The sequence below is a fragment of the Orcinus orca genome, chromosome 9 (assembly GCF_937001465.1).
Source record: "Orcinus orca chromosome 9, mOrcOrc1.1, whole genome shotgun sequence".
NCBI lineage: Eukaryota > Metazoa > Chordata > Mammalia > Artiodactyla > Delphinidae > Orcinus > Orcinus orca.
This window is the reverse complement of record NC_064567.1, coordinates 92,243,232-92,257,964: the sequence shown is the minus strand read 5'-3', so window position 1 is coordinate 92,257,964 and position 14,733 is coordinate 92,243,232.

Genomic DNA, 14,733 nt, shown 5'->3' with positions numbered 1-14,733 from the left:
CACCCAGCTCATGGTAACTCTATTACAGCAGCCTGAACGGATTTAGACACTTAGTGTATGTAGCACTTGCAGGCTCTTAATGAGGGTTATATATATATTTCCCTCCTTCCCTCCCTCCTTCTGTTTTTCCTCCCATCTTTCTTTCCTCAAGTTTTTTTCTGAAAAGTAATGTAATCAATTTGATTTTTCTCTTAGAATTGGTCAGATCTTAAACTGCTTTCCTAGGAGAGTATACACGACAAAGAAACTTTTTGCAGGGGAATGGTATTAGAATTCCAAGGCACGGGGCACAGTTCCTAGGGAATAGAAGGCCCCAGGTGGACCACTGTAGGGCAAAGCACAGGGCTAGAGATGCTAAAAGGGGTGGGCTGGGGGGTGCCCAATGGAGAGGTATGAGTGTGTGTGTGTGTGTATGGCAGTGTGTGTGTGTTTGTGTGTATAAGTGAGCACTGGTGTGGGTATATGTGTGTGAGTGTGCCGTTGTGGCTGTGCATACATGTGTATACCTGAGTGTGAGTGTTTGCATGTTGTGTGGGTGTGCATGTGAGCTTGTGAGTGTGTGTGCGCGCGCGCACGCGAGATCAGAGGGAGAGGTCTGTCTATAGCGCAAAACTTGCTATCCACTCGAGTTTAAGAAACTAATTAAGAGACTCCTTAAACTTTTGGAGTTCATCGAAGACGGCAGGCTTTTCCCCTCTCAGAAATCCCTTTTGGGAAATAAGAATATAAGAGAAAAGATGTAAAGGCTTCTTTGAGAAAGGCCCTCTTTCTTCCTTGTGAAGGGGCTCCCGGGGGAGTTCCGGCAGGAACCCCAGGACGCTCAGCTCATCGCCACTCCTCCCTTCGGTCCTTCCTCTCTATACTTCAGTCCCTTGATCTTGGTTCTCTCACTTTCTCCAGCCTCTCGCTCCCACCCCCATCCTGATTCCCTCCCTGCACATCCCTTCTCTGGCTTCTTTTTCCTTTCAGTGACCTTCTCCTTTCTCTCCTTCCTTCTCGGGTTTCTCCTTTGCTTTTCATCCAGAGTGAGGGACGCTTGCGATAACACACCTCTGTTTTCCTTTTCCTCATATTACTGATCAACATCCCAGTGAGCGCTGAGAAACGTCTGTTTCTTGGTCTCCTTTTTCTGGAAACCATGATTTATTTAATTTTTTTCTTCTTTTTTTATGGCTTAATGAAGCTCCTCGTCGTCTGTGAACATCCCCACAGGCAGGATTTCAGAGCCTGCTGTTTAGAGGCACTGTTGTTTCCTTCTCTTCTATCACCAAATAATTGTCAGCTTCCTTCACTTAGCAAAAACGGGGAATACCAGCACGACAAACCCATGGCAAACCCACACCACACCCACAGCCCCCTGGCTTTGCGCTTATACCTCAATGGTCACGGTGCAAGAGTGGTTTTAAAATTTAAACAATATGCTACCTGAGGTATTATTTGTATTCTTGTTAGTCATAGCCTTTGTATGAACTCATGTCTCCATTTTAATAAATACAAGAGGCATTAGAGTTCAAGTGATTTCAGTAATGAGGATGGACACGTATTGTACCTTTAAAATTATTTATGGACTGTTTGTGCCTGTGGCTTTGAATGATTGATGCTGTGATAGTTACAAATGGCTGACGCAAAGTCCTCACCTGCACTGGTAGCAGCTGGGGCACTCAAGGCTGGCTTGGTCTAGATCCTAAAACTTTCTGGCACCGGGGGTCCAGGAGGTGGTGTGTGTGTGTGTGTGTGTGTGCGTGTGCGTGTGTGTGTGTGCAGCATCGTGCTGCCTGCAACACGGGTCTTTCCTGTGAGAGGCGCTGGGTCAGCCAAACACACGCTGCCAGAGGGTTACTCTGTTTCTTTTGACAGAAGTGGGTTCACACTGAGCTTTGCCATTAACTAGCAGGGACGCCTTGGGCAAGTCACTTAACCTCTCTCAACACCGAGTTTCCTCTTCTCTAAAACACGGAAAGAATACTTAAACTACTTACAGGAAAAGTTGTGAGGAATAACTGAGACATCATGTGTAAGAAATGATACAAATGAACTTATTTACAAAACAGAAACAGACTCACAGACATAGGAAACAATCTTATGGTTACCCAGGGGGAAAGGGGCGGAGGTTAAATTAGGAGCTTGGGGTTAACAGATACACACTACTATAAGGTAAACATAAGGTCCTATCGTATAGCACAGGGGACTATATTCAATATCTTATAATAACCTGTAATGGAAAAGAATCTGAAAAAAGAATATATTTATATAACTGAATCACTTTGCGGTACACCTGAAACTAACACAGCATTGTTAATCAACTATACTTCGATTTAAAAAAGAAAGAAAAAAAAAGTGTGGAGCTCAGGGCCGGCACCCAGAAAATGTTTACTAGATAGCAGCTATGCGACACATGGAATGTATTTGAACCACAGCCTATACCCAGCCCTGGGCTGTAATAATATGAGAGAAGGCAAGTGTTCCTATGATTGTAGTCTTTTATCTTCCTTGAGGAATGAGAGAACTTTCTCCGAGGTTCGTGCCTGGTGGCTGAAGAGGCTTGTAGTGGCGCTGAAGGTAGTTGCATTAACATCTCAGTGGTGGAGAGAGGGCGGTGCTGCTGGGGTAGTAGGTGACACACAGAAAGACTTTTAAACCACAGAGCAGGATGAGTAAATGCACAGTCACTGAGATCTGTGTAGACTGTTTTTCGTGCTGCTCTTTCATCTCCTGCATTAGGTCATTCAGCAAGTTCCGCCTCTTCTTTCTTCTTTCAAACATTGCTTGTATTTTCTTTTTTTTTGACACTGCTGTTGCTCTTTCCCAAGCTTTCTTATTATCAAAGCCTTTCCCTACCTTGCCCTACATTTCACCCATAAAAGAAATGAAAAGTAACGTAATTGCTTTTGATTATAGAAACAAAGAGATTCATTGTAGAAAAGTAGGAAACTAATGATAAGTTAGAAGGAAAAAAATACAAATAGTCTCTCCACCTAGAGGTAGCAGTAACTGTGATTTTTTTTCTACTTATGTATTGATATATTTTAAACAAAAAAGGAATCAGAGTGTGCATGATGTTTTGCCACTTGCTTTTTTACTTAAGAATATGTCTATTGCTGTGTAACAAATTGTCCCCAAACTTAGCAGCTTAGAGCTACAAACGTTTATCACCTCACATGGTCTGAGGGTCAGGAGACCCCAGGAATGGCTTAGCTGGGCATCTTGTGAGGTTACCGTCAAGATGTGGGCTGGGCTGCAGTCATCTGAAGGCTTGGCCAGGAAGAAAGGACCTGCTTTCAAGGTGACTCACTCACAGGGCTGTAGACTGGAGGCCTCGGTACCCCGCCACTTCTGACAAGACAGCTGGCCTCCCCGAGAGAGAGTGGTCCAGGACAGAGGCCGATGAGGCAGAAGCCACATTGTCTTTTTTTTTTTTTAGACAGCTTTTTGAGACATGATTCACATACCATACCGTTCACCCATTTAAACTCTACAACTCAGTGTTTCTTTAGTATATTTACTGGGTTGTGCAACCATCCCCTCTATCTAGTTCCAGAACTTTTACTCCAAATGAAAAGCAGTCACTCCCCATTGCCTCCTCCTTCCACCTCCTGGCAAACACCAATATACTTTATGTTTCTATAAATTTGCCTAATCTGGACACTTCATATAAGTGCAGTCATGCGATTTGTGGCCTTTTGTGTCTGGCCTCTTTTATTTAGCATAATCTTTTCAAGGATTTTCCATGTTGGAATACCTATCAGTACTTCCTTTCTATTACTTGATAATATTCTATTGTAAGGATAACCTTTTATTTATTCATTCATCAGTTGATGAACAATTGAACTGTTTTTGCTTTTTGGCTAACATGAATAAATCTGCTAGAACATTCACGTACCCGTTGTTGTGTGGATTACGTGAGATGATGCATATTAAACACTAAGAACAGTGCTGGGCAGATAGTAAATGCTCAAAATTTAGTTATTTTGATTATATCTGTATTTGTTTAACCGATTCCCTCTTAGTCTCCACGCTCTGTTTAGAACAATACACCAGTGATGAATTTATTTTTTGACTGACATGATTCTCATCATCCAGTAGCTCAGAGCCGTCACTAATTTCTTTCAGGCCTTGAGTCCTTGGGACAGCTTATATGTGAGAATTTGCAAATATGTATTAATTTATAAAGTGCATTCATGTGTAGTGTAGACTGGCTTTAATTAATAGAAATGTTTTGCTAAACTCAATTTTAGGAAAAAGTGTTATAATAAAATACATACATTGACTTTTGAGGTACACCTTGAGCTCTGAATAGGTGTTTGCCTTTTGTATATACACTTTTATTTTCAGAATGGTAACCTCAAGGCCCCTGAGGTAATTCTGAAACCATCAAAGCTTCTATTATTTCTTGTATTTCGCTTTTCTCAGGGAGGGATGGGCACAAACATCCCTATTTTTTAAAAAAAATTTTATTGGCGTATAGTAGATATACAATGTTGTGTTAGTTTCAGGTGTACAGTAAAGTGAATCAGTTCTATATAGAGCCACTCTTTTTTAGATTCTTTTCCCATATAGGTCATTACAGAATATCGAGTAGAGTTCCCTGTGCTACACAGTAGGTCCTTATTAGTTATCTATTTTATATTCGTACGTATATGTCAATCCCAATCTCCCAATTTCTCCCTCTCCACCTTATCCCCTGGTAGCCATAAGACAAAAATCCCTATTTTATAGGAATATTCTAAAATATGAAAATAAACAAAAAAGAAATATAACCCTTTGTTATGGATAATGTTCAGTTATGGCGAGCTTGCCTTTCCTTAAGCATTTTAATTACTCAAGGTACTATCTCTTTAACAATGAACACTATACTTGTCAGATTTTCAATTAACTATTATTTGTGCCTCATAAAGTGCAATTCATTGATAATTTTAAAAAAGCTACCATATCTCAGACACTCCAAATTCTGTTAAATTCCCCTCTTCGGAATTCTGTTGACAACAGCAACGATGACAGTAAAAACAACCATGCCCTGTGAGTCACTGAATGAACGGCAATGCTAATGTTGCCCTTTAATCTGAACGTTGCCTTCCTATGTGAGCTTGGCACTGTGTTAATTGAAACCTATATGTAGTTGGGACTTTCAAAAAGAAATTTGTAAAGGTATTTTTCATTTTATCGGCCAAAGGGGTGATTAGAATAGTTAGCACCAGGTGGCGCTAAAGGACTGAACTTGGAAATGGACCATTTGGTGCTCTTACCTGTGGACTGGAACAGGCATGAGGATGCTCGTTATTTAGTGGGTGGGTTAAAAGAAAGAAGGGCAACCATTGCTCTTGCTGTGCCCTTTTACCAGACGACACTAAGGATAGCCGCTGTCGAATTCTCTAAGTCACTTCCCTGGAAAGGTGACACTCTTTTTTTTTTTTAAACTTCATTTTTATTGGCGTAGAGTTGCTTTACAATGCTGTTAGTTTCTACTATACAGCAAAGCAAATCAGCTATACGTATACATATATCTCTTCTTTTTTGGATTTCCTTCCCATTTAGGTCACCACAGAGCATTAAGTAGAGTTCCCTGTGCTACACAGTAGGTTCTAATTAGTTATCTATTTTATACATAGTCGTGTATATATGCGGTGACGCTCTTAAAGGTATGGATCACACCATAGCTTTACTGAGGTCTCAAGTGGCCCAAAAATACTCACAGTTTTTCTAAAGGAAAATGAAAACAAATCTCATGTGAAGTTGCTTTTAGGAGTGGACTGTCTTGCTCTCACCATTGTAGGTACCCAGGAATGTAGACTGGACAAGGGTAGCAAGAGAAGAAAATAACATGTCCTGAAATTCCTTCTCCAGTAGTTGTGCAAAAGCAGCTTTCATCACTCCAGGCCCAAACACCGTAGGGTGATGGGGCCACAATTCCCACCAGCTCACTTTTATTATTTAACCCAATCCGCCCCTTCCTAGAAGTCTCCAATGTGCTCAGAAGTGTTTTTCTCTAGGGCCACGAAAATAAAATCTCAAAAAAAAAAATGAGATCGTAGATTTAAAAATTAAAAAAACCTCCTTCCACTGGGTCTCCAAGAGGACAGAAGGGGGAAGAGAGGGAGGTGAAGTGAAAAGGTCTGCTACAAGGAGCCTGAAGAAGGGAGGCTACCAAATTAAAGAATGACAGATACTCCTGGAGGGAGTCAGGCATGGGGAAGGCGCTTCCTCTGGCACAGGTGCTGGGACACGGAGAGGGAGGGACTGTGGGAGTGACTTTGGGGGTGGGATAGGGAAACAGGGATGTTTTTAAAATGAAATTTCCCACCATCAGCTTTTTTCTTTTCTGAAGTCAAGTTCACTGAAAAAGCAGGCCGAGAGTTAGCCTTGATTTACATGAACCTCTCTCAGGTTGGTTGTGAGCCCTCCTTCAGAGGAACAGGGCACATCACCAAGGGACATTCGGGGGACAAGTTTTGAACGAAGTAAATCCCTCTATATGGATAATTCACCATCTTGTGTAACCTGATCTGACCCTGGCATCCACACGAAATGTGTTGTCACTGTCATTCCTTGTTCACGTTTTTCTCCTGCTGTCAGAGAGCCTGAGCCTGGAGCCTCCTGAGTGGGGTCAACCCCAAATACAGCAGCACCAGGAATTGGGTTGCTGACATAAAGTGAAATGATTTATTCCTCAGTCCCCACTCCACCCCCTCGCTGTTTCAAGGTCCTGCCCGACATGAGGGAGGGGAGGACATGGTGGGGAGGGTTAACTGTCCTGTTGTCTTTAGCTCGGTTCTAATCTTTTTGCTCGGTATAATCTGGACAGCAGGTCATTCCTTGGTCAACAGGGAACAACCTTTTCTTCTAGGTCTTCTGTGTTTGTTCCATTTATTTCAACGTTTTCTTTTGGACACTTTGCTGCTAATTTACCCTCATTCAGCCCCTGAGAGCAGTGGGACCAAAGAAGGGATATTATTAGCTTTTTCAAGAGTTGAATCTAAGGTTAGAATGTGATCAAGGTAATCTTCTCTTACCACAGATAGCCAATGATTCTATAGGAAAACATACATTATTCCATACTTCTCCGATGTCTTCCATTTAAGGCCCCCAAAGGCTTCTAGAAACATGTGCTCTGTTGGCTGAGGCATAAGACAGGGTTTTCCTCCCCAGTTTTATTGAGATATAATCGACAGATAACATTGTATAAGCTTAAGGTATACCACGTAGCTGTCCATTTTTCCCAGCACCACTTATTGAAGAGGCTGTCTTTTCTCCATTGTATATTCTTGCCTCCTTTGTCAAAGATAAGGTGACCATATGTGTGTGGGTTTATCTCTGGGCTTTCTATCTTGTTCCATTGATCTATATTTCTGTTTTTGTGCCAGTACCATACTGTCTTGATTACTGTAGCTTTATAGTATAGTCTGAAGCCAGGGAACCTGATTCTTTGGCTCTGTTTTTCTTTCTCAAGATTCCTTTGGCTATTCAGGGTCTTTTGTGTTTCTGTACAAATTGCAAAATTTCTCGTTCTAGTTCTGTGAAAAATGCCATTGGTAATTTGATAGGGATTGCTTCGAACCCGTAGATTGCTTTGGGTACTATAGTCATTTTCAAACACACCCTAACACCATACACAAAAATAAACTCAAAATGGATTAAAGACCTAAATGTAAGGCCAGGCACTATCAAACTCTTAGAGGAAAACATAGACAGAACACTCTATGACATAAATCACAGCAAGATCCTTTTTGACCCACCTGCTAGAGAAATGGAAATAAAAACAAAAATAAACAAATGGGACCTAACGAAACTTCAAAGCTTTTGCACAGCAGAGGAAACCATAAACAAGACCAAAAGACAACCCTCAGAATGGGAGAAAATATTTGCAAATGAAGCAGCTGACAAAGGATTAATCTGCAAAATATACAAGTAGCTCATGCAGCTCAGTATCACAAACAAACAACCCAGTCCAAAAATGGGCAGAAGACCTAAATAGACATTTCTCCGAAGAAGACATACAGATTGCCAACAAATGCATGAAAAGATGCTCAACATCACTAATCATTAGAGAAATGCAAATCAAAAATCACAATGAGGTATCACCTCACACCAGTCAGAGTGGCCATCATCAAAAAAATCTACAAACAATAAATGCTGGAGAGGGTGTGGAGAAAAGAGAACCCTCCTGCACTGTTGGTGGGAATGTAAATTGATACAACCACTATGGAGAAGAGTATGGAGGTTTCTTAAAAAACTACAAATAGAACTACCGTATGACCCAGCAATCCCACTACTGGGAATATACCCTGAGAAAACTATAATTCAAAAAGATATATGTACCCCAATGTTCATTGCAGCACTATTTACAATAGTCATGACATGGAAGCAACCTAAGTGTCCATTGACAGATGAATGGATAAAGAAGATGTGGCACATATATACAATGGAATATTACTCAGCCATAAAAAGGAATGAAATTGGGTCATTTGTAGTGAGGTGGATGGACCTAGAATCTGTCATACAGAGTGAAGTAAGTCAGAGAAAGGAAAACAAATACTGTATGCTAACGCATATATATGGAATTTTAAAAAGCGGTACTGATGAACCTAGTGGCAGGGCAGGAATAAAGACGCAGACATAGGGAAGACTTGAGGGCACGTGGCGGGAAGGGGAAGCTTGAATGAAGTGGGAGAGTAGCACTGATGTATATACACTACCAAATGTAAAATGATTGGCTAGTGGGAAGCTGCTGCATAGCACAGGGAGATCAGCTCGGTGCTTTATTCCATTTTTTATCCCCTAGAGAAATGGGATAGGGAGGGTGGGAGGGAGTCTCAAGAGGGAGGGGATATGGGGATATATGTATACATATAGCTGATTCACTTTGTTATACAGCAGAAATTAACACAACATTGTAAAACATTTATACTCCAATAAAGATGTGGAAAAAAAGGTGTATTACAACGTAAAGATTTGATGTATGCATATGTTGCGAATGATGACTGCACTAAGTTTCGTTAATGATGGGTTTAAGATGGAAAAATTATATTGAAAAACGAACACAGTGTTTGTAGACCAAAGTCTGAGTCTTGGCATCATCAATAACTTGCTGTGGTGCAACCCTTTAGGTGTCAATTTCTCATCTGCAAAATGCATGTCATTCAAGGGAGGTGTCCCCCTACCCTAGTCAGTACTGGGAATGAGGGGTAACTCCCTTCTTAATGACAGCCCCTTATTTCCTTGTCCTCAATCTAGCCTCAATCTAAGACAAGGAGACGTTCCACTCACCATTTGGGATGTGTTACCCTAACTTACCAGGGCTGGTATTGTCTAATTATTCTGTTCTCCACAATAGATTCCCTGTTTCTCCAACAAGAGTGTCTGGGGCTCTCCAGGCCCTGCACAGAGGAGCTCGTGGGTCTCCTCTTGGGGTGACTTTTCAAGGACAAACAGTAATTCTCAGCACTGGTGGGGCCTGAACCTGGAAAGGCATCCTTTCCTAACTGCTGTGGCAATAGGTCAAGCCACTTCTCTCATGGTGGCCGTGCCACCTCAGGTTGTCATTTTTAGCAGAGTTAGTCCTATCATGCTTCTGCACCGTGGTTTCTGTTGGTGCGACTTACTGTTTGGCAATTACAAAAAGACACCATTCCACTAGGGAGCAGGGCAGAAGCAGCACTGAGTGTGTGTTATCCCAAGGTGGTTCCGATCAGCCGCCTTCTCTAAGTGTACCTGGCTGCATAAGCAAGGTGTGGGCATAGGTACGCCATGCTGTCCACCAGGAAAGGTGACTTGATTCAGACTGGTGTGGCGCCTGGGCAAAGCCACTGCAGACAGCACTGGAGGGAATGTCTTTTATTCTCCTTTCAAAGGCAAGTGGCCTCTGTATCGGTAAACTTTGACAAAAGCTTGGATGATTTGGGGGGCTTCTCCCTGGGTAGATTTTGGTCAAGATGTAGGACCCACCATATGAGTTAGTATTGCACTACAAAACCACCTCTACCCAGGAGGAGATTTGGGGCTGGAAATTGGGCAGGGACAAAACAAAGACCCCCAGGAATGTCAGCTTCCCTTCTGTCCACTCAGAGTCCAACAGAGCAGAAGCCACACTGTCCATGGTGGACAGCACCAGGCAGCACTGTGCATTTAGGACTAGAGGGTACTTAGAAAACATCTAAGACATCGAAGAGATCATTACAACTTAAAGCAGCCCTTTGGTAGCTTGTATGTACTATCCTGGTCTATTAATAACTATGAAGTCTTAAACATAAGGTGCTGTGAGAAAATCTCCACATTCAAGCTACTCTGTGTGTATGTGTGTGTGTGCATGTATGTGCTTAATGCCCACTTATTGTCAAGCTGCTTGTAGTTTAATGAATGTATTTGTAATGGCAGGGGTGTATATTACAGATGCATTTTTCCTTCAGTCATTGGAAGCTTTTAAAGAGAAAATTTGAACTAATAGAGATAATGTTTTATGTATTCCCTTAGTGCATCTGTTTAACATGTAGTCAAAAGAGTTCATTGAAATAAATGCTACAGTTGAATTTTTAACCATGGCAGCATAAATATATGGCCATCTATAACCTTTATGCTCATGGGGGCCAGGAAAATGAGTTGTGTAATTAACCCCTTGATTGATCTGGTCTTTTGGCTGCCAGGGAAAGTCTGATTTCCCACATAGAGCGGGATGTACCTGTGAGGCTCAAGGTAGCTGAATATTTTTGTGGGGGAAAGTTTCTTTTGAAGGACTAAGCAAGCATTCATTCAACAGAATCCTGAAATTATTCCATCTTCTTAAATTTCTCAATTTATGCTGAAGAGTTGGGAGGTATGGGGAAACAGTCTTGGATCTCACATTGTTTATTCTGATTCAACAGGTATGGCAGATAGAATCCTGAGATGGCCCCCGAATTCCTACCCCTGGTAGCATCCCCTGCCCTTGAGTGTGGGCAGGGGCTTTGGATATGATGGGATTTCACTCCTTTGACTAGTTTATGTTATATGGCAAAGGTGATGAGATAATCATCATTACATTATATTACTTTATAATACGTTATCTATGGCTTCGTGTTAGCAGACTGGAGAGATTCAAAGCAAGAGATATCCTGCTGGCTTCAAAGAAACAAATTGTCAGACTGTGGAGAAGGCTATGTGGCAGGGTACAGTGGGCAGCCTCTAGGAGCTGGAATGCCTCCCCCCCCACCCCTCCACCCCCGCCATCAGCCAGCACAAAAGCAAACACAGTCCTACAACTCTAAGGAACTGAATTTTTCCAACAACTAGTGAACTTCGAAGAGGACTCCAAGCTTCAGGTGAGATCACAGCCCTTGATAACACCTTGATTTTCAGCCTGCCGACACTGTGAACAGAGGTCCCCACTAACCTGTCCTTGACTTCTGGCCCACGAAGACTCTTGGCCCATGAGATAAATACACGTGTGCTGTTCTGAGCTGCTGAGTCCGTGGCAACTTGTTATGCAGAGCTAGGAAACTTAAACAGTAGTTCCGGGAGAGGGGAGGGGAGACAGCTGAGAATTTTCATTTGTAATCAATTGTCAGGTGATTCCCAGTGGCCCCAGGAGACACTCTTTGAGAGCCACTGTTATCATTCAGCTTCCCCTGGCAGTTGACTGATTAATTATGTCATGAGTAGATGCTCATGTGTACACTTCTGGACTGTGACAGAGATAGCCAGAAGGGATTTAACAGTGTTTTTTTTTTTTTTTTTTTTTTTGGCCGTGCTGCACGGCATGAGGGATCTTAGTTCCCTGACCAGGGATCGAACCTATACCCCCTGTAGTGGAAGCGTGGAGTCTTAACCACTGGACCACCAGGGAAGTCCCTAACTGTGTTTTAAGAGACAAATAAATATGAGCAGTATGGTTTAAACCTTTAAAAATAATTTAAATATGGTCAACAATAATAGATATGAAATACAATATCAGAAAAACAATTCGGATTAGGGCTTAGGAAATGAGAGTGGGAGAAACCATGAAAAGTGAGGTGTGAGGTTGGCATGCCAACTGCATACGTCACTATTAGTTCACACCTATGTGGCAAAAGAGACTTGACTATTACTTCCTGTTTCTCTTTCTGAGAATCAAACCCCATCTATATAGCTTATGAATAAACTTTGTGTTATGACTATACCTCAATTAAAAATTAAGTGGGGATTTATAACATCTCATAAGCTTTCCAATTTTCACCATGATAGAGAGTATGAAAGATGGAACACCCTTTTTGATTTATCCAAAATATCGGCAAATTCCACTGCATTGCACAATATGTGTGGGTAACAAGAGTGCCTCCTTAATGGGTAGAAAGATGGATTCAGTGTCTCTAAGTCTGTGTCAACTATCTTCAATTACTTTCCAACTCTTTCTTGACCGAATTCTCCCCGCTCCCTGTCTCTCTTCTCGTCTTCACTTGTTTTTGTTGAGTAATTTTTGAAGTTAAGAACATTCAGCTCCATTAAGGCTTTCCTAGTAGAAAACAGCCAGAGCCTTGCTTAATCCTGAGGCATTTTACTTCTCTCTTAGTAATCTCAGTCCCCCCTGGTATAATATAGGCTTACTGCTGTGACTCTATTAGCTGAACCATCTGGACTGTTGTTGTTGTTTTACTTAATACTGTACCTATCACCCAAATACAAAGGCTCTGCTCTCTCCAGGCATTTCTATATCATAAGAAGTTTCATAGCCATGCCAAGGAATTCCAAGGAAAAAAAATATGAAAGTTGATTTTGAAGTTATTTTGAATGTTGCTTGGTGTAATGGCTGCCCTGCCCAGGTCTATTGGAATACGAAATATAAATGTGAGTGTGTGTGAGAGTGTGTGTGTATGAGTGTGTGTGTGTGGCGGGCCAGGTGGAGGGTCATAATAATCTTGTGTGATGGGACAGAGGGCTTGAGTAGCACCATGGAGTCATTTATACCTCTGGGAGATACATTGCATCCTTTTATTCAGAGCCAAAGGCAGCCTACCTAGCTAGGATCTTTTGTTCAGCCCTCTTGAAATGGTGACTTTATTTTTATCATTTTTTTGACTTTTCGGAGATACACAGATTTTTTTTTCTGCAGCTCAGACACCAGCCAGAAGGTAAGAGTCTCCAAGCCTTCAACCTCACTGCGGCCCCCTGTGCTGGATTGTTTCATTAAGACATGAGACTCTACATGCCCCAGATGCCTTTTCAGAGCCACGTGTCTTATTCTCTGTGTTAGGCTAGTAATTGAATTTTTTTTTTTTCTGGATAAGATAGGAGGTAGGGAAGAAAGAAACCTTATGTGTCTTCTTTCCACTTTACCTTTCACTGTCCTCCTCCCATTACTAAAGTTTTAAAAACAAATAAAAATGTGTTTGGGACATCTCCTGGGGACTGGGGAATCATACACAAACTGGTCAAACACGTGCATGATTTTCTTTTTTTTTAGTTCAAAGTAGAGGACCTCTACTATTTTTTACCATCCAGGATCCCTTCACCCTCCTTTAGGTAAAATAGTGGTCCAAATTGAATATGATTCTTATGTGTAGACCCTGAAAGGTGGCTGGCATGCTTATGATGCTCTCTGTTGAGATAATCCAGGTGAACTTTTCCAAGACTTATTTTCCCCTTTATAAAATGCGGCAAATGTCTCCTAACTCACAGGGCTGTGAGGATGAAACGCCAGAGAGGATTTAGCACAATATTATGCACTGGGTGTCTTAAACAACGGACATTTATTTCTCATAGTTCTGGAGGCTGGGAAGTCCAAGGTGAAGGTGCTGGCTGACTTGGTTCCTGACAAGGGCCTGCTTCCTAGCCTGTAGACGATTACCTTCTTGATGCATCCTCATGTAGTGGAGAAAGAAAGAGAGCGAGCTCTCTAGCATCTCTCCTTATAAGGCGCTAATCTGATTTAATCAGGGCCCCATCCTTATGACCCCATTTAACTTTAATTACTTCATCATAGACCCATCTCCAAGTACAGTCACACTGGGGATTGAAGTTTCAATACAAAATTTTGGGGGGGACACAATTGACGAGGGAACAATAAAATATGGTCAAAGGACATGACTAGTTAGTATACAACAGATATATACATGATCACACTAAAAACGACACAACCTTATGATTCCTTTTGCACCTACCCTTAATTATTTTCTTAAGATAAATTTCTGAAAGTTGAATTGTACAGTTTTAAAAAGTGTTGGTGGTTGTATCAATTTACACTCCTGGCAGCAGTGTACGAGGGTACTATTTCCCTGAAACCACACAAACCCTGAATCATACTTTTTTTCTTTCATTTTTGCCAATTTGAGAGGAGGAAAAGGGTATCTGTGTATTGTTTTAATCTGCATCTATTCTATTACTAAGGTCTCCTTTCAGTTGCTATGAGCTTATTTGCTAATATCTGTTTCTCCAGAATAATGATTGCTGGTTTATTTTTCATCAGTTAGGGAGTTTCAAAATCACGACATTGTGATGCCTCCCCTGACTGACAGATATTCCACTTCTGTCACTAGATATTTAGTAGTGTATCAGTGTGTGTTGGTCTAAGATTCTATGAGAAGCAGATGTCCAGACGGAATTAGAAGTATAATAACTCCTTAAGGGGAAACACCTGTGAGAGAAAAGAACAGGAAAGAATCTGGATAAAGATGGGAAAACCATGAGATCACAAAACAAATCTGATCTTGGGTGAAGAAGAGAAGAAAGGAAGACTGGAAGGAAATGTCCTAGACGGCCTTGCAGTCTAAGCAAAGTTTAACATGGCTGTTT